The 20286-nt window shown below is 46.4% G+C and overlaps 1 protein-coding gene across 4 annotated transcripts in view; it reads left to right on the forward strand.

Annotated features, from left to right (window-relative positions):
* Positions 1-20286, forward strand: part of DIS3L2 (DIS3 like 3'-5' exoribonuclease 2) — a 182863-nt gene that overhangs the window by 124867 nt on the left and 37710 nt on the right. The window lies entirely within an intron of this gene.

Below are 20286 nucleotides of genomic sequence, written 5' to 3' on the forward strand. Positions count from 1 at the left end.
GTGAGCTGAGCAATGCCTTTTGTTGTGCCGGTGATTCTGTCTTTGCCAGCATACTTATACCTGGGTGCTCAAAACATCAGCATTGACCAGAGTTCTTTGCGAGAACAACCCAAAGTGCATCTGCATTAGACCAGTTAATGACACTGAATCATTTGGTAGAATAGCTTCTCTCCTTGTTTTCTGCAAAGCAGACATTCAGCTTTGCAGGTGTATGTGAAAAGGGAAGGAATAAAAGGACAAAAATGGCAAAGATGAGAATATTACACAAATATAAGGGTTGAATTGGTAGTGAAAGGGTCTCACTTCTGCTTGCTCCCAGCCTGTGTACCTTGCCACTGTCTTATCATCTGAGCAAGGGTTGCTGTTCACTGTGGGTCTCTATTGTTTTGAATAACTTAGAGGTAGTAAAAATGGTGTTATTGTAACTCTGTAGCACACCAGAGACCTTACCATTGATCCTGTCCCATGGCTGCTGGGGACAAGACCAGTGATCTTTGAGAATTGCTTTGTTTCTTTGAGGCTGATGGAAATCCTAAAGTTGTAGAGCATTTCTGCCTCAGGAAACATAGGGAAACAAGTGCAAAGATCCCAAACAACCACCAGACTGTGTGCAGAGTGCCAGCTCCAAGCCACCTGGATATATGGCACACTGGATATAGTAACCAGATCTGTACAGCTTTTGAAGCTCTCAGAACCAACTCTGACTACTTGATACAAACAGCTCAAGCCATTCACACGGAAAACAAGGAGGAGGGAGGACACTGTACGTGCAGGATGTGACACTGTATGTTGGGAAATTTCATATTTAGTTGTGGCTAATGGGATAGGACAGAAACACGTATTTTTAGACAGTTGCTCCTGCTAATGCTGTTTAATTGGAAATCCCAAGAACAACGGATTAATTACTATCACTATTAAAATTTTCCAATATGAGCAACTGCTGGAAATAATTATGGCAAATTGTTTTGTCATATTTCCTGCCTCATATATGTATAGTAAGTATTCAGGTCTTTTGTTCTTGCGACGTGAAAGTAATAAATATTTCTACCCTGGATAAACAGCCATTGTGTGCAAAATACAATATATTAGTAAATGAATGGAAGACCCTTTTGGTTGGGAGAACTGTTTACATGGGACAGCAAAGGCCTATAATATTGCATAGAGCTCAGTTAACTGAGTGTGCCTATGTTTGCCTTAACAGCATGATCTGAATGTATGTCTTAAAATGCTTTTGGGGCAGAAAGGTCATCCTGGATTAAGTACTCCCTGAAGTGATGCTTAGGTTTTCTGTCCATGGCTGCTGTATGTGCTACCCCTGCACACTCTCAGTGCATGCACCTTTCTGGGGAGGAGTAAATGGCTTTGCTCCAGCCCCTGACTCTTGGCTGCATCTCTTGGCCAGTCTCAAAGAGAAAGTCATGGTGTTCATCGCCTAGGATGTGACATTGGTGCCAAATTCATCTTGGATTTGGTTCCCTCAGGATAAATTGAGATGTGTACCTGCTTGTGCACTTGCTTTTTGCCCAGGAGAAAATCCCAAAGGCCCGTTTATAAAATCCTGAAAACTGCCATGATACCTCCCTAAAGAGGCCGTTACAGCAACTGTGCATGAACGTGACAGCAGAGGCAGGGTGGGCTGTATGTACAGTGCTGTAAGATAAATGGAAACTCAGACTGACAAGGAGCTTTCACTATTCACTTCCTATCACAATTCCACCATTGTCTGCTCTTTCTCTTTGATGTCTGGCTAAAGAGACATCACTGAAACCCAGAATGGGGACAGCAGGTGCTATACGATCATTATGGACAGTTGCTTATACTGTGTGATACATAAGGCAGCTGGGGGAATGTTGGATGTATTTGGAGATTAATTTCCTTTGGGGATTTGATGTCTTTTGCATAGTCCCAGTTAATATGTCAAAACGAGCATCTGAGGCCACAGCTTCCTACTGGTGGATGCTGCCTTTCCTTGCAGGAGTAACTTTGCAGTGCTGCACGTGCAAAGGTGTGTCAGCAAAGTAGGAATGATTTTCAGCATGTCTTTCCTACAGTACCACAGAGGAACATGGTACTTGGCAGGGAAATGTGAGGTGTCACTGTTGTTGTCATAAGCAGGTGATGGCTCAGGTCAGGCAGTTTGAGGATCCATGCAGGACGGAGGCGTTGCAGGATCGTGTTATGGAGGGGATGTGTGTTGGCTGAGCATCCCTCTGCTCGCATGGAGATGTTTGCATTGCCAGTAGGTTTTGAAGTATTTTGATTAAATTAGGATTTTGAGTGGAAAGCTCTCTGAATCTAATCTTTTGCCCTGGGATTTTAATGAAGTCTTCCCAGGGGTGTGAGTAGGATTGATGTCCTCGCACATGTCCCGCCGCTCCCCGATCGTTCTTTTAGAGCTGAGCAGCTGTGTCCCAGCAGGAGCAGGTGGTGAAGTGGTCGAGCTGGCTCCGGCAGGAGGGGAGGGTCGGACGCTGGAGTACAGGGCTCGGCTGTGGAGCATCGTGCTGGGAGCCACTGCAGCCAGATGTCTGGGCAAGCACAGCCAGGAAGGAGCTCCCCACACAGTGGTGCTCTGGCATTAATTTACCATCAGTAATGCAAGAGTGGATTATGACTTTATTCTTCCTGGACTAAGTATTCCAGCCACTAGCTCAGATATTCAAGTCCTCTGGTGATATACGAGTGGTTTTCTTCTAAACAAACACAGCTTAACCCTTGAGTTTTATTAAATCTACACAGACCTGCAAGCTGAGAAAATTCTCCATAAAAAGGAGCTCTTATGGTTTAATTTTGAGATGCTGTTTGACACAGCAGCAGTGTCAGTTGTTCTTTCATCTGCTAGCCTAAGAGCAAGTATCAGAGGGGAGGCTGGCTCCATCCTTCCAGACAATGGGTATGGCACGAAGAGGTGAAGCAGTTGCCTGTGCTCACACGGTGTGTCGGTGGCAGAGCTGGCAGGTCTGATTACCAGACCAAATCCAGCACCTTAGGCCAAGGCTGACCATTCTCTTCCTCTCACGTTTATTACTGACAGCTTTTGAATAAAAACTGTTGCTTTTCTGTTTCTGCTGTGTATTGCTGGCCCATTTAAGGACATGGGTTTTTTCCATCCCTGTCCCCAGCAGATACATCTCACAGTGCAGAGCAGAGAAACAAGGCACATCAGCACAGAGGGCTGAACTGTGGCCAGCACATCTCTGCAATGCAGAAGCAATCGGTGTGTTTCACAAGTGGCCTCTCTCTTTTCAGATCTCAGGCTTTACCCATGTGTGCCAGGATCAAGACAATGGGCTACTATCCCATGGAAGTCTCTCTTGCTTGCGTGGGACAGAGTTGCAATAGGCAGTACATTATCAGACCTTCCAACCATTGTAGAAGGGGGGTGAGCTGGAAATCATCACATGCTGACCTGCAAGGAAGGTTGAAGGTGTTTGCAAGTACTCCAAATTCACACATGAAGTACACATCTCTTGGTTTCCTGGATTAGCTGGACACAGATGGGTCTTGCCCTTGCTTGTGGCTGCCTGGGGTCACCTGCACACAGGGACCTCAGAGAGCACCAAATAGTGTTTCTAGGGGAAAGAGAGGTCATCTGTGGTGGGGGGTGGCTTAGTGTGATGGAATGTGTCCCAAACATGAAGCTGATAGCTCAGGTGAACAGAGGATTCAGTGCTTGATCCAGCTGAGCAAGCCACTCACTGGTATTTTTGGGGTTGGTAGGGAGAGAATTAGTGGCTTCTGCTGGCTGTATTGAAAGAGATTCAGGATGGAAGAACTGGTTCTTAATGAAGCAGAAACAAACTGGTTCTTCAGTGTCTCTGATAGAAAGATAGATAAACTCCAGAAAAACATGTGTTAGTGTAGAGGTGCAAGTGGGGCGAGTGTTTGGAGGAAATTCTCATTTTACATTTTCTGCTGAAGAAACACTCCTTGCTGTGAGAGTCTTGCCCTCCAGTTGATGGTGTTTTTCTTCCCTGGTGATGAACAGACGTCATCAGAAAGTCTCTTGTTCCAGATTCTGTTTATCACATATTTGAACAGAGGCTTGACAAGAGTTTTTTTCAGGTATTAATTATAGTTGACTGCATGGCTAATCCATCATCCTCTTTAGATGGAGTCACTTGGTGTTGAGTGATGTAACTTCAAATATGATCAGTCTGCCATAGGTGAAGATGTAGCAGCTCTTTGTCAGAGCTATTTCGGTTTCACCCAATGATATATGGAAGAAAGGCTAATTGTATAATGACAAAAGACAATGTTTGGAAGGAGATGAAAGATTCAGACATTACAGTTCTGTGATTTCTCATTTCAATTCCAAACTGAGAAGGGAAAAAATTCTTGCTTTCCATGACCACAGTTCATTTTATCAGGTGTCTCTGGGCAGGATCACTCCTTCTGAGTCCTGGGATGTTTTATCTTTTGTGATCCATAGCATACGGATGCTGAAATACAAAGAAGCTCAGAAAGCACCTGTGTTTTTCACAGCCCTCTGAAATGAGATTACAAAAGCCTTATCCAAGATACCAACAGCTGAGCTGAGGATGGAGCTGATCCTGTCCTGTCTGAGAAAGCCAACGCCTGCTGAAGTCCACTTGTGGATTTATCTTTAAACATTCCAAGTTCAAGCTCACATCTTCTGAAATTATATGCCCTGCTAAAGTTTGCGGTGATTCATTTGGAGTACATTTTGTTGAGCAACCTCTTGGGTTTGTTTTGAAAGCAAGTGGCTTTGAATCTGTCTTTAGTAGTCTGGATCATTTATCTTGCCCTTTTCTGCATCTTCATGTGGTAACAGGGAAGATTTTTAAGCAAACTAACATAGTTCAGAGTATGGATTTCCCCTAAATATGGAATTGCGTAAAATGGGAGCTTGAATCATGACATCTCAGATAAAGTTGTTGGTCCACGTTCCACTTGTTTCTGAGATTTGTCCATAGTTGAGATTTGAGAAAGTCCTCCTCCTTTGTGCAGTGCTTCGTTTGTTTGTGGGAGACACTGTGATTCCCTGGTGCTTCCTGCTTTCATCTTAAGGCACAAACACCCATCTGTCCCCCAAGATGAGTATTCACAAGTTGTTGCGTTGTCTGCACCTTAAACCTGCCAGCGCTATTAAACTTTGCTCTCTGAAGGAAGCACGTTCCCGACTTGGATCTCAGCTGATAGCAGATATCTTGCATTTGTGCTAATTAGTGACCAACTAAGCTGGGCACAGTCCACTGCCCATCTGAGATGGGCTGTCATTAAATTGATGGTCACATGAAAACTGTACGAGAGGTAGCGAGAAAGTAGCATCACGAGTTCGTTGGACTAGAGTGGTGTGAGGGACTCGAGACATCTGTGAGAAACCAGCCACGCAAAATCCCTGGGAAGGGGTTTTGTGGGTAATTCCTTTAACTGGACTTGAAAAACTTGTTTCTGTCACAGAAATACAAACTAACCAAGCAGGCAATGATGCTTGTTTTTTTTTTTAAAAAAACAACAACCTAGCCCAAATACAACAAAATTTAATTTATGCCTTCCTTGACGATTGAAGTAAACTGGCCCCCATGGGTTTGATCCATCTGATCCTGCAGAACCTGGGGCATGCAGAGCTGTAGGTTATTGGGCGTCTCATGGCAATGCTGAGAAATTTGCAGTCTCATGAGTCAATGGGAGGTTTTGCATTAGCTTTATGGTTGCAGTTTCACCTCAATTTCAAGGTCTCTGTTTTAATCTCAAGACTCTCCTTGTTTTTCTGAGAAAAAATCCCACTGATCCAGCAAGCACTTTACTTCTGATTAGCATGTTAGAGTAGAAGCTGACCCACAATACTAAGAAATAAAATGCTTAAATAGCTAAAATGGGATTTTAAAAAAATGCAATTTATTAAATGATTTCTGGGTTGATGATGTGTTTAGCAGGTATAGAAGGCAGAATGAACTAAAACAGGCTTTGGCATTTCAGAAAGTGAGTCATATTTTCTGTTGCATCATGTATAAACTTTTCCCTTCTCATGTATGTATGGTTGAAATTACTTTGAGGTTTTGAATTCTCACTTCAGCTCTCTGTTTTCTATTATTTTCAAACATTACTGAAAGTGATGGTTGATAGTCTTTAATACTGTGCTTGCATTGCCTTTCTCTGTAGGTTTGTTTTTTTCTTTAAGAAGACAGTGGGCAGCATATAGGTGGTTAAATGAGCTGGGGAGTTACTGGTTTCTCATGTTTAGGTAGGAGTAAGAGGTAGGTGTATTGATGGATCCATAACATTGTGCCAGCGGGAGCTGCTGACAAATAGCCTTTACCCTTGGGGACCAACCTTGAAATCCTTTTGCAATTTGGTCATCTCTTTTCAAATTCTCAAGAGTTTACAGAGTTTCCTTGAAATCAGTTTAAAGACCGGCTGTGACAGCAGACAGGTGTGTCTTTCCTTAAAAGAGTGCAAACCAGCATTAAACCCGTGGAGGTTCTCTATGCTGGAGGAATGCTATTGCTCAGAGTCTCAGGAGTTTTAAGATAAAGACTGAGCAGACAATGAACACTGGGAGATGCCAGATAGAAATATGGTGTCTAAATGGAGTTTCCACAGGTCAGGCCCAGAACAGAAGCCAGTTGGTCTCCACATGCCAGGACAAACAGGATGTTGTACATGCTTTTTGGGATGAAGAAACGCTGCAGACAGAGGTGTGTTAAAGCTGCTCTTGTGTGCCTACTTAGTAGGTAGAAATGGATGCTCCTCTGAGGTGAACTCCATGGCCACCTTTCTTTTGAGTTCACAGTTACCATCCTCAGCTGGGCTCTGCTGGGGAGAGAGGACTTGCCATATCCCCCAAACAGTTGGGCAAAGTAACATCACCTGGGTGTCATCCCTTCAGGAAAGTACACCTGACTTCCTTGGCTTGGTATGCTGCCAGACCTGGATCATCCCTCCTCTTGCTGTTTGACAGGTTGCTGTAGCTTGCTTAGGACCCTCGCTTGGGACCCAGGATCAGTGGTTTTGCTACAAGTAGCCGTTGTAAAAGTGGTAGCGCAGCGATGGATACAAAACATAATTCAGAGGAGGAAGATTTGCTGCAGCAAACAGCTTAAGCAGCCAAGAAATGGGTGCCACCACAGGCTTTTCTTCCAACTCTCATTAATTTTTGTTGTGAAAGAGTTATGTTTGGGGAAGGGTTTTTTGTTCATCTGAAGTAAAGAAAAATAATACCCTCCTTTGTGGAGCTGCTGCCTCCAGTGCTTTTAGAACTAGTGTTCTAGACCAGCAGCTGCCTGGTCTATTTTGTCTCATTAGAAACCGGCTTGATCTTCAGTCTTGACAGATCCCATGAGAGTCTAAGAGATCTATTAGAAGGATCCAAGGTGAGTCTGTGGTATGAGAGGGTAGGAATCTCCCAGCTTATTGAATGTCAGCTGTGACAGTGCAGTACCTGGGGTGTGCTGTTGCAAGACTTGAGCTGCAATTATGGCATCCTGGAAATGTAAAACTAGAAAGGGCTTTAGGAGATGATCCTTTCCTTTTCCTGGCAGTATCAAGAACTCAGCTGGTGGCAGTTCTGTGTCGAGTTTGTTGTTGCTTCGTAGCTGCTGAGACCTGTGTAGCCAGAGTGAGTTCCTCTTGGAGTTATCTCCATGACTTTCACTCCCCAGCCATGCAGATACAAAGTGTGTGAAAGAAGTTGCCTTTGGGCCTGTCCCTCATGTGTTCCCAGTTAGTCATTGCCTGGAATCTGAAATACTAAAAGCCTGCAGAAACCGTGCTAGGAACTCGGCTGAGTGTGTCAAAGTCCTCTGGGGTAGAGTTCAGCAGTCTGAAGGGCTCACCTGATTACAGCAAGGTCGTCATGCAAGGTGACTCACACGAGATTATCTTTGATGTCACTGAGTGTTCCTTCCTGTTACAGTCCACAGGACAACCTGCTGGCTGCATTGTGATAGAGTTTTACTGGATGGGGCTGCAGAGCAATGCTGTGGTGTGAGATGCCCTCTCGTGCAGTCCAGGCAGCACAGCTCGATGCTCCCATGGCTGGTGGCATCTCCAGGGACGAGTGGTGTGGCTGGGTGACAACCAGTGTGGGTAAAGCCTAGCAAGGATCTTTGCTTTTCAGTTTTAAGTGGGGATTTCAGCCTTAGGTTGGGTTTATGGAAAGCAGTGTGAGGTTTGGTTTAGAGAAGAGAAGAAAAAAAAATCTTTTCAAAAAAGCAATTTGTTTCTGCTTTCTGTGAGAGAGGCTTCCAAACGGACTTGGTCAGTTCTGCAGTACGATCAACAGGACTGGAAAAAAATACCAAGTGAAGTAACACAGTGGCTGTGGTAAACATGAACTGGGGCCTTGGAAGTAGCTAATGGCATACCACAAAAGAGTCTCCTTTCACCCACCATGGGCTGTGCCAGCAGCAAGCGCTGCCAGCACTGGCGTCTAGCAGAGGAAAGCATCATTTGGCTCCCTTTTGGATTTCATTACTCTTCCTGCACTCCCTCCTGCTCGCAGCAAAAGCCTTTCCAGTTGTAAAGAAGTGAATTAACTGCCTTCGTGTCAGTGATGGATGAGGCGCTTTCTCCCCCTTCAAAGGGGCGAGCTGTGCCGGTGAATGTGGGCCAGCGGAGTTGAAAAGTCCAAGCGGAACAGGAGAGCCCGTGTGGTGACCCAGCTGTCAGGCAGGACACCCTGGGGACGGCTCCTGCCGGTGCCCTGCGAGCAGGGGAACAAAAACTACTCTCAGTGTGCCTGCCCGGCCTCAAGGCTCTTTTTTTTTTTTGTCCTTCTTTCAATGGACTTGGGCACATCCCTTAACACTCAGCAGCCTTTTTTGCCGGGTTCAGGGAGCCTCAAAGGCTTTCACAGGGTGCTCAAAGGAGGGTTAGCACGCTGGTACTTGGGAGATCTCCTTTCAGGCGTCCATGGCTAATCATATTAAAGGTGACCTCGTGGGCAGTGCTTTCCATTGTTGCCATATGTTTTGTCCAGTGCTTGAGTGATGTTGTGCATTGGAATGTATTCATGCATCGCCTAATTTAATCACCAGGCTTAATCCCCTCTCCTGTTCTACGCTCTTAGAATTTACTGGCTCCTTTCTAGCCTCCTGTGCATTGTCTGGATCTCCTTCACAAGCTAATACTGATGCCTGGAGATATTTTTATTTATTTATTTACTTTCAGAATGTATTTTAAAAATATAATCTCAACCACAAACTCAGCAACCTCTCCAAAGGGATAGCAAGCGCAGTGGATGCTCTAGCAGGCTGATCCTTCTTCTCTGTGATCTTTTTCTTCCAGCTTTTCCATGGAGAAATTAAGGATTAGGCTCATGAGTTTAAAAAAACCCAACAAAATACTACGAATGGAAAAATGACGGGGAAAGCAGTGTGTCTCCTTTTAATATTGTTGGAATAAATAACTAATTTTAAGAACTTGACTGTCTCTGTAAAATATGATGTTGGTTTCTGCCTTTAAAACTTACCGCTTTGGTATGGACAGCTCCTGTTCCAGGGCTGACTGGACAAAATTAACCCAACAAAGCCCCAGGTTCATCAAGCTGGGGAACTGGAAAGCCTGATTTATGCAAGACTACTGCAAAAACCAGAGAGTTCTCCGTGCTGTGCTCCACGGGAGTCAGGCATTTCTAGGGAGTGGGGCTCGCAGAATGTCTTTTAAGGATAATTTCTAAAGATTTTTCCAAGATTTCCCTGCCCCAGCTGATGCTGCCATGTGGAGGGGTATATAAAAATGGGATTTTGAGATTCAGTTGTGTTGTGACTTGCTTTAGGAGTGGATGGGAATAGTCCTGGCGAGTGAAGGCTGTGATGAGATTTTAGGGTGATACATGATCAGGTTGCTAGTATGCTGAAGTCCCAGGGGCTGGAAACCTTACACTTGCTGAGGCAGATTGTTAAATAAACCACCTCATGCTTTGGTTCAGCTCTTAGATTGTCTTGCTCTGCATACAGTGTGCTGGTACCCACAACTCTTAACAGTGGACTATATCCTGGATGTCTTCGAAACCTTAAACATGGATTGTACCTGAATTACAGCTTTGAATTTCCCTCTGTGTGTGTGTATGCATGTGCACACACAAGATCCTTGCAGCCAAATTCTCACGCATCTCACTGATCCTCTGTGACTGTTATGTTTTGGGTTTGATAGGAAGAAGGAGTGATGACGTAAAAGATTGCAGGTTTGTGACTGGTTTTAAAAATAGTTTTCAAATATTATGTATCTTCATTTTGAAGAAATGCAATACTGCTTGGAAACCACAGCTACTGAACATAAACCATGTCAAGCCCCTTACATATGTTAAGTAACAATATGGAACAGAGAGTTGTAACAGCCTGCTGTGCATTAACGTTGGAAGAAGATCACTGATCCAACCCCTCACACTCCAACCCAGGGATTGACAGCAGCGTCATGGGCTCTGACATCAATTTGGCCCTGCAAAAATGCTTTACAGTTTACACCTCACCTTTTCAGTGTGAACTGTGCCAGAGCCCTTTCTGAAGCGCCTACATGCAGAAATTGCTTCTCCGCTGAAGCGCAGCCATGTTGGAGCTGGAGTAGGACAGCTGGCTGTGGGTTAGCTGGAGGGCAGGGTGCCCGTCCCGCTGCCAGCGGGGCCGCTGAGACAAGTCTCCTGGCCCCCATCCACTCCTGCTTCCTTCTTTCCCTGTGACAGAGGAGCTGCGGGGTCCCTAGGAAAGTGTGAGCAGGAACAGGTCGTTGCCAGAGGAATTCAACTGAGCCACAGCCAGCCCCTTCCCAGGGGAGCCCGGCGGTTGCGCTAACAGCAGCAGCTCTTGCTGTCCATAGGAATGGGCAGGGATGTCCTTGGAAAGCTTCAGATCTCCTGCTTGTGCACTGAGTAACCGTGCTTAGACACGCCATGAGATTTGCTGAAGTAAGAGAAAGGAGATCATGGCACCCACCTCTGCCCGGGGAGGAGGGAGTCAGCACTGCCATGGTGGGATGCAGAATGGTGTTTTCTGGCATGCAGTGTTTGAGAACATGCTCTGCAGAAGACAGTGGGCTGAGTGTGTATGGCAGGAGATGCCTTCCCATGTCCGTGCTGCTAACGGTGTCGGAGGAAAAGGTTTGGCCAAGGACACAGCGCAGCTGCCTGCACTCCTGGCAGGTTGTAACATGCTGCAAGAAAGTCCAGATTATCCCCACAGAATGAGCAAAGCTGGAGTCAGCAGTGGTAGGCCTGGACTTCAGGACTGCCAGGTATTTCATAGCATCAGCCCAAGGGATGGGGGAGAATGGCGTGTCTGTCGAACTGAGATCAGCACGGTGTGATCAGGGTATTCTGAATCTTCATAGTTCCAGCTCCAGTTTAATGGCAAATATAACAACCTAGAAATACTGTTGTGATCTCTCTTGTTACCTGACAGAGCTCTTATCGCTGTGACACAGGGGCTGTTCATATTTTAATGGGTTTATCTCTTGTATGGAGGGTATTACAAGCTTTCATCTGTCTTCAGTGCGACTGTACGGAAATCCCTCCAGGCATGAGGCAGTACCTGGGTGCTGAATTAATCTGTGCTCCTGGATTCTCACAGCTCCATTAGTGGCTTAGCAGGGGAAGCAGTTAACATTAACAAACTTAAGAAAATAGGATTTGCTGTGTCTGATCTGCCGTTGGCTCCCTGTATCCTCCCAATAGCAGTGACAAAGACTGGGCATGTTACGGGAAGGCACACAATAGTCATAGGGAAGACACAAGATAGGCTGATTTGTAAAATGTGTAACAGCATCCTCCAGAGCTCATGGGGTGGGGGAAAGTTGTGCTGTAGTCAGGTGCAGTAAAAGACACCAAACCATTTTTCCTCCTGCCACATACACAGAGACATCTGCACCCACGGCTCTTACCTTGCATTTCCTTGTGACTTGAGGCATTTGAAGACAGCACAGTGTCATGTCCTCCTTCAGGTAACCACTACCGTGTGCTCTGTCACTGGCATCCATCAGGTGCTGGATCTGCCCTCCCTTTGGGAGCTGCCAACTTCTGCGATGCTGTTCCCTACTGACTGTGGGCTCTCACGAAATAGCAGGGCCAAGTTAAAATTCAGGCTGCTTAAACCTGGGGTCGGTAAGTTAAGACCAGTTTTCAGGCATGCTGTCAGGTGTGTGAAATAACAGCACTTGGGGATAATGACCTGTTACCTCTACTACCCTCTAATAATGACATACCAAGCAGTGACTTTAGCGAGGGTTTCTACTTGGTTGTGTCACTTTTCATCTAGCACAAAAGTGGAGCACAGCAATTGCTTTTCCTAAGTCTTCAGGCTCTTACTTAACCATTTTGGGACAGAAACGCCATTGGGATCTCTTTCTGATCAGGCTTTGCCTTTCTCCATCAGCTCAAGATGGCATATACATAGATTTCCACACTGCCCAACCTGTGACAAAGCTGGTGTAGGTCCCACAGACCCCTCAGGTCCTGCCTGTGACTGACCAATTGGGCTACAGGTGCTGTGGCCGCACAGAAAAGCCCATTTCTTTGGCTGCTGGCACTAGTCAGCTTAGGGGAAATTTTACATCAGCTGTACCCCAAAAGTTCCTCTCCTTGCTAATAGTGAGAAATATTTCCTTTTTTTCAGGTTACTTTAACTCATTTGGTTTGTCTGTTTGCTCCAGGATTTTCAGAGCAGTGGTGGTGTTTGCTGCTCTGCCAGCCCCTGGTGGACGAGCCAGCGGTTATGAGGCCCAGGGCCTCTCTCAGTCCTGGGTGTCAGTGGGTGCTGCTGGTGTCATTCCCCCCTTCTCCGGGCTCTGCATCAACTACAGATGCTTTGGAAGTGTAGTGTCAGCAGCTCCATTTCCCATCTCTCTTCTCATGCAGCAGACCCTGGTCTTGCCTGTTCCTGTTCACACCAGTTACAGGTCTCTGTGCTGCTCCCTGGCCTCTGGCTGTTTGCCTCTGATCTCTCCTGGGGAATTTTAACCCTCTGATAAGGTACATGATGTCCAAGTGCTGCCCTCCAGCCATCAACTTATTCATGGACAGAGAAACTTCACCTGCCATCAACTCTAATTGCTTTGAGTATGGTCAGTCCTGCCTTCCCAGGAGTCTCTGGGGTTGTTTCAAATTCCTGATTACAATCTAGCATCTTCCTAGAGTCTTGATCATCCTCCTCTCCCAAATTCCTGCTTTCATAAGTGAATTTCCATCTCTCTCCTGTGAAGAAGAGACCATTGGGACTGGGCAGGACATAACTGTGTTAACTGTCCTGCTAAGACTGTAGTGATCATCAGTCTTCAAAATGCAAGAATGTTCTTGCAGCCCAGAATCTCTCATCTCTATTGAGGCTGGCAAAGCCCAGCTTGTGAGGGCTTTTTTATTGCACAAGTGAAATCAGTGAAATTGTCTTTTGTCAGAGCATGGACCGGGCTGGGAGGGGTGCAAGAGTCAGGAATAGTTTAAGGAGAGCCTGGGAGACAGGCTCTGAGTAACAGAAAACTAAACGGCCAAGCAGTGAAAGTTGGCATGTATCTTGTTAGTGTCACAGGTTTTTTTATGTGGCATTTCCTAGGGATGTTTTGCTTCCATTTTCAAATTGATGTATGTGTAGAAAATACTTCTAATTTCGTTGACAGTTCTCTAGTGGTCTAGGGCATGTGGTGCAGTGTCACAATTTGTTAGCTTCTGAAGAAGGTATTTTTAATCCACAAATTTAAACTCTTTGCAATTGTATAATCCGCATTTTAGTTCTGTGGTTTCCTAATCGTGCATCTAGAGAATGAGCTCATCCAGTTTATAAAATGAACGGAAGTATTCAGCTCTTCTTTCTAAATAAATCTGGATCCATTTCTTTGTGGATTGCATCCGAAACCTCCCATGCGGGCAAGTGTGAATGCTTAAAAATAAACTGATTTGCAGTTTATATTTTTGCCAAGTGGTGAAAGTTGTCTCGTGCCCTGTCTTTCCCAAAAGGCTCTCCAGCTTTGACTTGCAGCTGTGAAATAAAAGCCAGCTTGCCATTTTGATGTCAGCACTTGCCCTGATCTTTGCAAAGGATCCAGCCACGCTCCTTTCTGGGTCTGCTGTACTGCCTGATCACCTCTAGTAGAGGTTTTGGGGCCACTAGACATCAACAGGGCAGCCCTCTTTTGTGCTAGAGAATATGTGTTGATGACTTCACTCCTGTGATGGGAAGACCCAAGGGTCCTCACTGCATCCCAGGGTTGATATTTGGAGAGCAAGACCTGCTGCAGCCTGTGGGATAATTTAGTTTATTGTGGCTTTGGGTCCCAGACTGGGAACCTCTGGGTTTCCAGGTTAATTTAAGGGACAAGAGCTATCTGATATCTTACATCTTCCATGTCAGGGATTCGCTGGCCTTGCATATGTCTTATGCAATTGTATGATACAGGCAGCAGCAAAGTAAATTATAAGGATTTTAAAATAGTCACCTGAGATTAGCTCAGTTGCTTAGAGCATGGTTGTGGGTTTGATCCCTGTAGGGGCCATTCACTGAAGAGTTGGACTTGATGATCCTTGTGGGTCCCTTCCAACTGAGAATATTCTGTGATTCTGGGAGTGTATCACCTATAGAAGTAAGCAGAGGCATTAAGACCAGAGTAATACCCCAAATGAGCTTCAGCTGGTTGTGTTGGGGTTTGGCTCGACATTATCCTTAGCCGCATGTGTGGATCTTGTAACCTGTTAAGAAAAGTAGTTTGCTGGCTAATGTACTGAGGACACAGGGCAGCAGAGATGGCTTCGGGAGCCTCCCAGAGAATTTAAACCTTCACCTGGAAATTGTGCATTTAGGGGTGGGGAGAAGGAGTCTCTCTGAGGAGGCAATAGGTGTGATTGTATCGGTTTAGGACCAGTTCATGACTTCCAACCAATAGCAACAGCAGTCCCATAACAAGGTGCTGAGATTGGCCAAACATTTGCTGTCTGCAAAGCCAAAAGGAAAGGACTGCTCCAACCCAGTGTGAGAGGTGACTAGTTAAGCTGGTAGTGAGCTTCCTTGTCTTTCCTCTTTTTCCACTGTAGGACTTTTGGTCTGTCCTTTATTACCCCCATCCTATTCTTACCACATGTTCTTCAGCCGCTACCCAGGGTCTTTCTCCAGCAATTTTGAGCTGCAGCACAAATAGAAAAGCTCATGGAAGAAGTGCTTTGGTCTCAAGAGCAGCTTCTTTAAGTGAAAACACAGCTGTGAGGTTTGCAGCCTGCGCTTCTGTAAGGGCTCGTCCAGCCAGCACAGCCAGCACTGCTGCAGTCCTTCCAGCACGCAGGAATTGGGAAATCCATTGTGAACAAGATTGAGTTTGATGGCCTGCGTGGAGGCAGATGGATGTATTTTTAAGGGACAAGGTGCCAGAAAACTCTGTGATTACGTTACTGGAGCATGGCTCGTTTTTTGTGGTTTTAAAAGTGAGTGTCAGGACTTCAGGACTATTTTTTTTTTTTTGGGTCAAACCCGAAGTTTGGGCGGGGCATGAAAACCTGCTCGATGAGTAAGTTTATTCTTAAAAAGCTTTCTAGAGCTTGCTGGAGAGGGGAGCCTTTATTCCAAGAGGGAGCAGCTACCAGTCTTTTTGGACTTCCATGCAAATAGGGTTAAAGTTGAATGAGTGCCAAGGTAAAAAAGTACCCTGGCCTTTCAGGAGACTGTTTTTAGTGTAATCTTTAGATCAAGTGCCCTGGGTTTTGTCTTGGAGGCTCATGTTCTGCCTTACCTCCTTGCCCTGGGTGAACTTCTTCTGCTTGAATACCCCGTCACATCAGTGGAATTACCTTGAACAGTTCTAACCAAGGCTGGCCAGAGCGTGCCCTTACATTGCCCTACAATTGGGACAGCTGAAGTCTTTGACCTGGTTATTTGGCTGAACTGATAATACCTCCCTGATACAGTGCATGTGTAGAGAAAACTTTTCATCTCCTGACGAAGGTTTGCTGCTCAGAGCCAAGGCTGGGAACGGGGGGATCCAAGCCAAACCATTTACTCAAGGGGCATGCAGAATTTGCCCAGTCAGGTCAGGATAGGTACTGGCAGCGTTTCAGCAGCCAGGAGAGTGCTCCTCATGCTCTCTCCTTGTTGGAACTACCAGGCTTTATCGCATGACTGAGCCCCTAAGTACTGCAGGCCTAAAACATTCGTTAAAATGAGGATGGCTGCTGGCTGCACTGAAGCACAGGCAACCTGGAGGTCTGTGACAGTGTGAAGCACTGCTTCCCCTTTCTGAAAATCCTCTTTCTAGCCTTGGTGGAGGAAGTCCCAAGATGTGAGCAGCTTCCCCAGTACCCCCACCAAGGTCTGTCTTCCTGAGCAGGGCATGGTGTCCCCACAGGGGTGAGTGCGCTGAGGGGCAGCTCCCTAAGCCCTTCTGCTTTTGCTGATGTCTTGTGTCTGTCCATGTCTGTGGACTGTTCACCTCTGCTGAGGGGGTGTGGGAACCCTTGGGTGCAGACGAAGCATGTCAGTGTCTGATTGATAAACAAATAGCATCCCACTGTCAGCCAGCTGTATCCTCTGCTTGATTTAAGGACATAGGAATAGAGAACAGGAATATGTTAAGTAATCCAAAGAGTGGAGCCACCGCACAAACAAGCATTATGTGCACACAGCCCACGTGCTTGGGTGAGAGGTGACTTTCCTTGAGGTGGCTTTCCTCAAGGATGTGGCATTACCTTCACCTCAAGCCTGTAGTATGTGCCACTAAACTTCACCGAGGGTGTGCTGTGGGTACATTCTCTTGCTCCACTGACCAGTCACAGGACAGCATGCTCACACCTGCTTGGTACCTTAAGTGAGATACTCTCACCCACGGAGTCAACAGCATCCTACCCATCAAAGAGCCTGCCCCAGCCCCTTTGAATTTCAGTGCCCTGCTCCTCTTCTGTTCGGGTGTATTGAAGTTGTGTCTGGTAACAAGCGAGCCTATCCATCACTGTATCCAAAGAGATCCCAATTACTCCTTTTGACAGCTCTTATTCACGCACCTCCCTGTGCCTCTGACATCTCAATTATTGATGGGGCTCTCCTAGTAGGCAGCACTCTGTTCTCAGCATGGCTACGTTCCAGCTCCCCTTCCTGTAGAGTTCACGCACACCATGCTGAACGCTTCTTTATGTGCAAAGCCATTGAAGTGGAAAGGGATCTTTATTAGCTTGTGAGCTCCAGGGCTACACAACCGAAGGGGGCAGTGCAAGCCAAAGCACACCACAGCTTGGTGCTGTGAAATTTCCTCTCCTCCTCCTCTCCCAGTGAAGCCCAGCAGTGTCTTGTAAAATGAAATTATCTCATATGTTTAACAGCAAAGATCCCTTGATCTGATGAACCATCCTTGTGATGGGGTCACCCTGCACTTGCATTTCTCTAAGAAACTTAATCCTTCATTGCCCCTGCAGGCATAAAATGCAGTATTTTGAGGAGCAGTGCCCTTTCCTTTGCCATGGTACTTTGTTTGCTGGCTTTACAGCAAGCTCCTTCAGACAAGGAACACTGACACACACAAAAAGGAGCTTCAAAGCAGCAATGTAGTGTTGGAGCAATGCTGTCAAATTGCTTAAGAATTAAAGCTGTGCCAGAGGGATGATTGCAAAAGGCTGCTTGTTTTGTTGGGCTTCATGTATCCAGGAGGCTCTGGATGTCTCGTGACATTAGTGCAGCAGAATTCAGATAGAGGAATGATGAAGTGGTCAATCAGCTCCTGACATCTGCCCCAGCCTTGCCCTGCAACCTTCTGTAATTCAGAAATAACCAGAGGTTTTGTGTGTAGTGAATGAAGGCAAAAGGGAAGGGCAGCTGCAGGAGAAGATAGAAGCAGGGAGAAGCAGCAGCGTAGGGATGCAGAGAGCTGGGAAAGGACGCTTGAGTTCGGTTCTTGGAGGTCTGTGGCAGCAGGCACTTCATAGATTAGCTTTAGAATGAGAGAAAAAAATCTGCACTGACCTTCCAAAGCACTGAGGTGCTGGGAGGCATAAGTGCCTTTGCAGTGAGTACGGCTGTGCAGAAGTGAGCACGTGTCAGCGGGTGATCTGTGGAACTCTCCTATGGCTCCAGTGGGAGGGAAGACCCAACTGCAAGATGTTGAGTAGGTGTGGATAATCTCTTTAAGCTTAGTGGGGAGCTTACAGTGTCTGCAACCCATTGTGCCTCCTGCAGCATTCAGGTAGTCCTTCTTTACCTGCCTTACCTGCTCTTTTTCCAACCTGTGGTGAGTTTTGCCTAGGGTTCTGCTCCCTGCAGAGGCCAAATGCCACCAAATGAGCAAAGGCAGCTGGAGTGTTGCTGGTGGCCACAGTCAGAGCTTGGCTTGTTCATTTGGGGTCTATGAGGACTCATGGCCTGGATGACAATCACAGGTTCACTCTTCCCCCTCCTGGCTGACCATGACAGGGCATCAGCAGGGCAGATCTGCACAAGAGCATGGTTTGTGCATCAGTGACAGCACAACTACCTTGAGCTATGGTTGAGGGACAGACCTTTAGTTACACATCTCTGTGTGATGGCCTGACCCTGCATTTCTCTGAGTGGGGTCATGTGGGTGATGGCAGCATCCTCTTGCCTGACAGTATTGCCCCAGATGGTCAAGCCATGTATAGTCTCCATTACCCATGCCTTGCTGGCACTGATGGGTAGCAGAAATGGCTGAGCCTGCCAAGCAGGGTGTGTTTTATTTGTCTGAAATACCATGAGCAGACAAAGAGGGGTTAAAATAACAGAAGGTTGAAAACCTGTTATCTTTGGGAACTGTGATCTTTCCTTTTTGGGTAGGCAGGTTCCATGGGACCCCATCCCCCCAGATAGTGGAAAGGTCACCTTCCTATACCTGATTACCCCACAGCTTTCCCTGGCAGACTGTTCAGACTAGAGTGTTTTCCTTCCCAGCCCTTTTCCTTCCTTCCTGCACCCTGGACTTGTCTCCTTGCAGAGACTTGGCTTCAGCCCCGAGCTGCGCCGGGGATCCAGAACCCAGGTGATGCTCAGAGATGTAACCAGAGATGCTCAGTTACTGCAACCCCAAAGCCCACTTAGGTGAGAGCTGCAAACAAGAGACAGGCACTCCTGAGTTTGTCCTGATCAAAATTATTGTTGTAAGTGGCCAAAGTCACACTTTTCCCAAATTTTGCACTTTCTTTCGTGTTTTGTCTCCACTGATTCTGTAGTGCACTGCCCATTCCACAAAGGAAAGTATCCGGGGGAGCTGTGTCTGAGATAACTGCTGTCTCTTTTGCCTCAGAGGTGCTTCCTGATATTCTAGTAGAAAAACTGTGGAAAACCTGTCCCAGAAAAAATGGCTTTGAGAAGTTCTTCCTTCAGTTCCCCAAACTAGGGCAGCTCACTTGGGAGGACTCTGGTTATGGGAGGACTCTACCTATGACCAGCAGGGTGATCACCTGTCTCTCCTGGGGAGGTTGCTTCATTTCTTGCTGCCATTTGCCATTGTAGCATCTGGAGAGGCTGGATCCACAGCCAGGCTTCATGGATCTTGGCCAAAAGAAGCATCCCCAGCCAGCCGAACTAGTCCTGCCTTAGGCACCTGTCTCCAAAATGGGACTGAGTGATCTGCTAAACTGTCGTAAGATCAGGGCTTGCAGGAAGGGAATTGTGGAGAGCGTAAGAGGCCACTGTCTGGACAGTGGTACCTGTAATATAGGCATGTGTGTGACATGGTGTTGCATGATCATGTGTTTCAGAATGGCTTACAGTGTTAGGGGTGTAGAAGTCAAGGAAGATCAACTGAATATGGTCTCAGCCTGGTGCTTGGTTCTTAGCTCAGTGTTCCAGATGGTGAATTTTTCAATGGTTTTGTGGCATGCAGTTTTATTTGGGTCAGTGAGAACACAGTGTATGACTTTGCTACCCTTTAGGGAAGGGAAATCAGTGCATCATCTAGTGATTCAGCACACAGGGTTTCTTAACAGCCTACAGGAGAAAAACGTTTTAATTCTGTGTTCATTCCTGAATAAGCTGTTAATTCTGTATTCATTCCTGAATAAGCCATTAATTTGAGTTAGCGATTTTCTTGGAACCCAGAGGAGAGGAGTCTGTGATCAAATGGAGTGGCTCAATACTGCTCTCTCCTCCTTTCCCTGTTTAAAAAGGTCAGGCTCATCTTAACAAATCTCCTTTGACTTTTAGCCCTTGTAATGGTCTTCCCAGACCATTTCAGGAGTCCTACATGATCCAGCAGTGGCAACAGCCCTGCTGATAATAATCTCTCTGACCCCAAAAAAGTACATGAAGACTGTCAGCTACCTCCTTCAAAGGATGCTGCCTCTCTTACTGAGCCTGCTGGCTCCTGGTCAGGGTCTGCAGCCGTTTTACTGAGCCCAGGGCCTGCACCTCATGGCTG

Source organism: Corapipo altera, unplaced genomic scaffold (assembly GCF_003945725.1).
Source record: "Corapipo altera isolate COAL_440 unplaced genomic scaffold, ASM394572v1 113, whole genome shotgun sequence".
Taxonomy (NCBI): Eukaryota; Metazoa; Chordata; class Aves; order Passeriformes; family Pipridae; genus Corapipo; species Corapipo altera.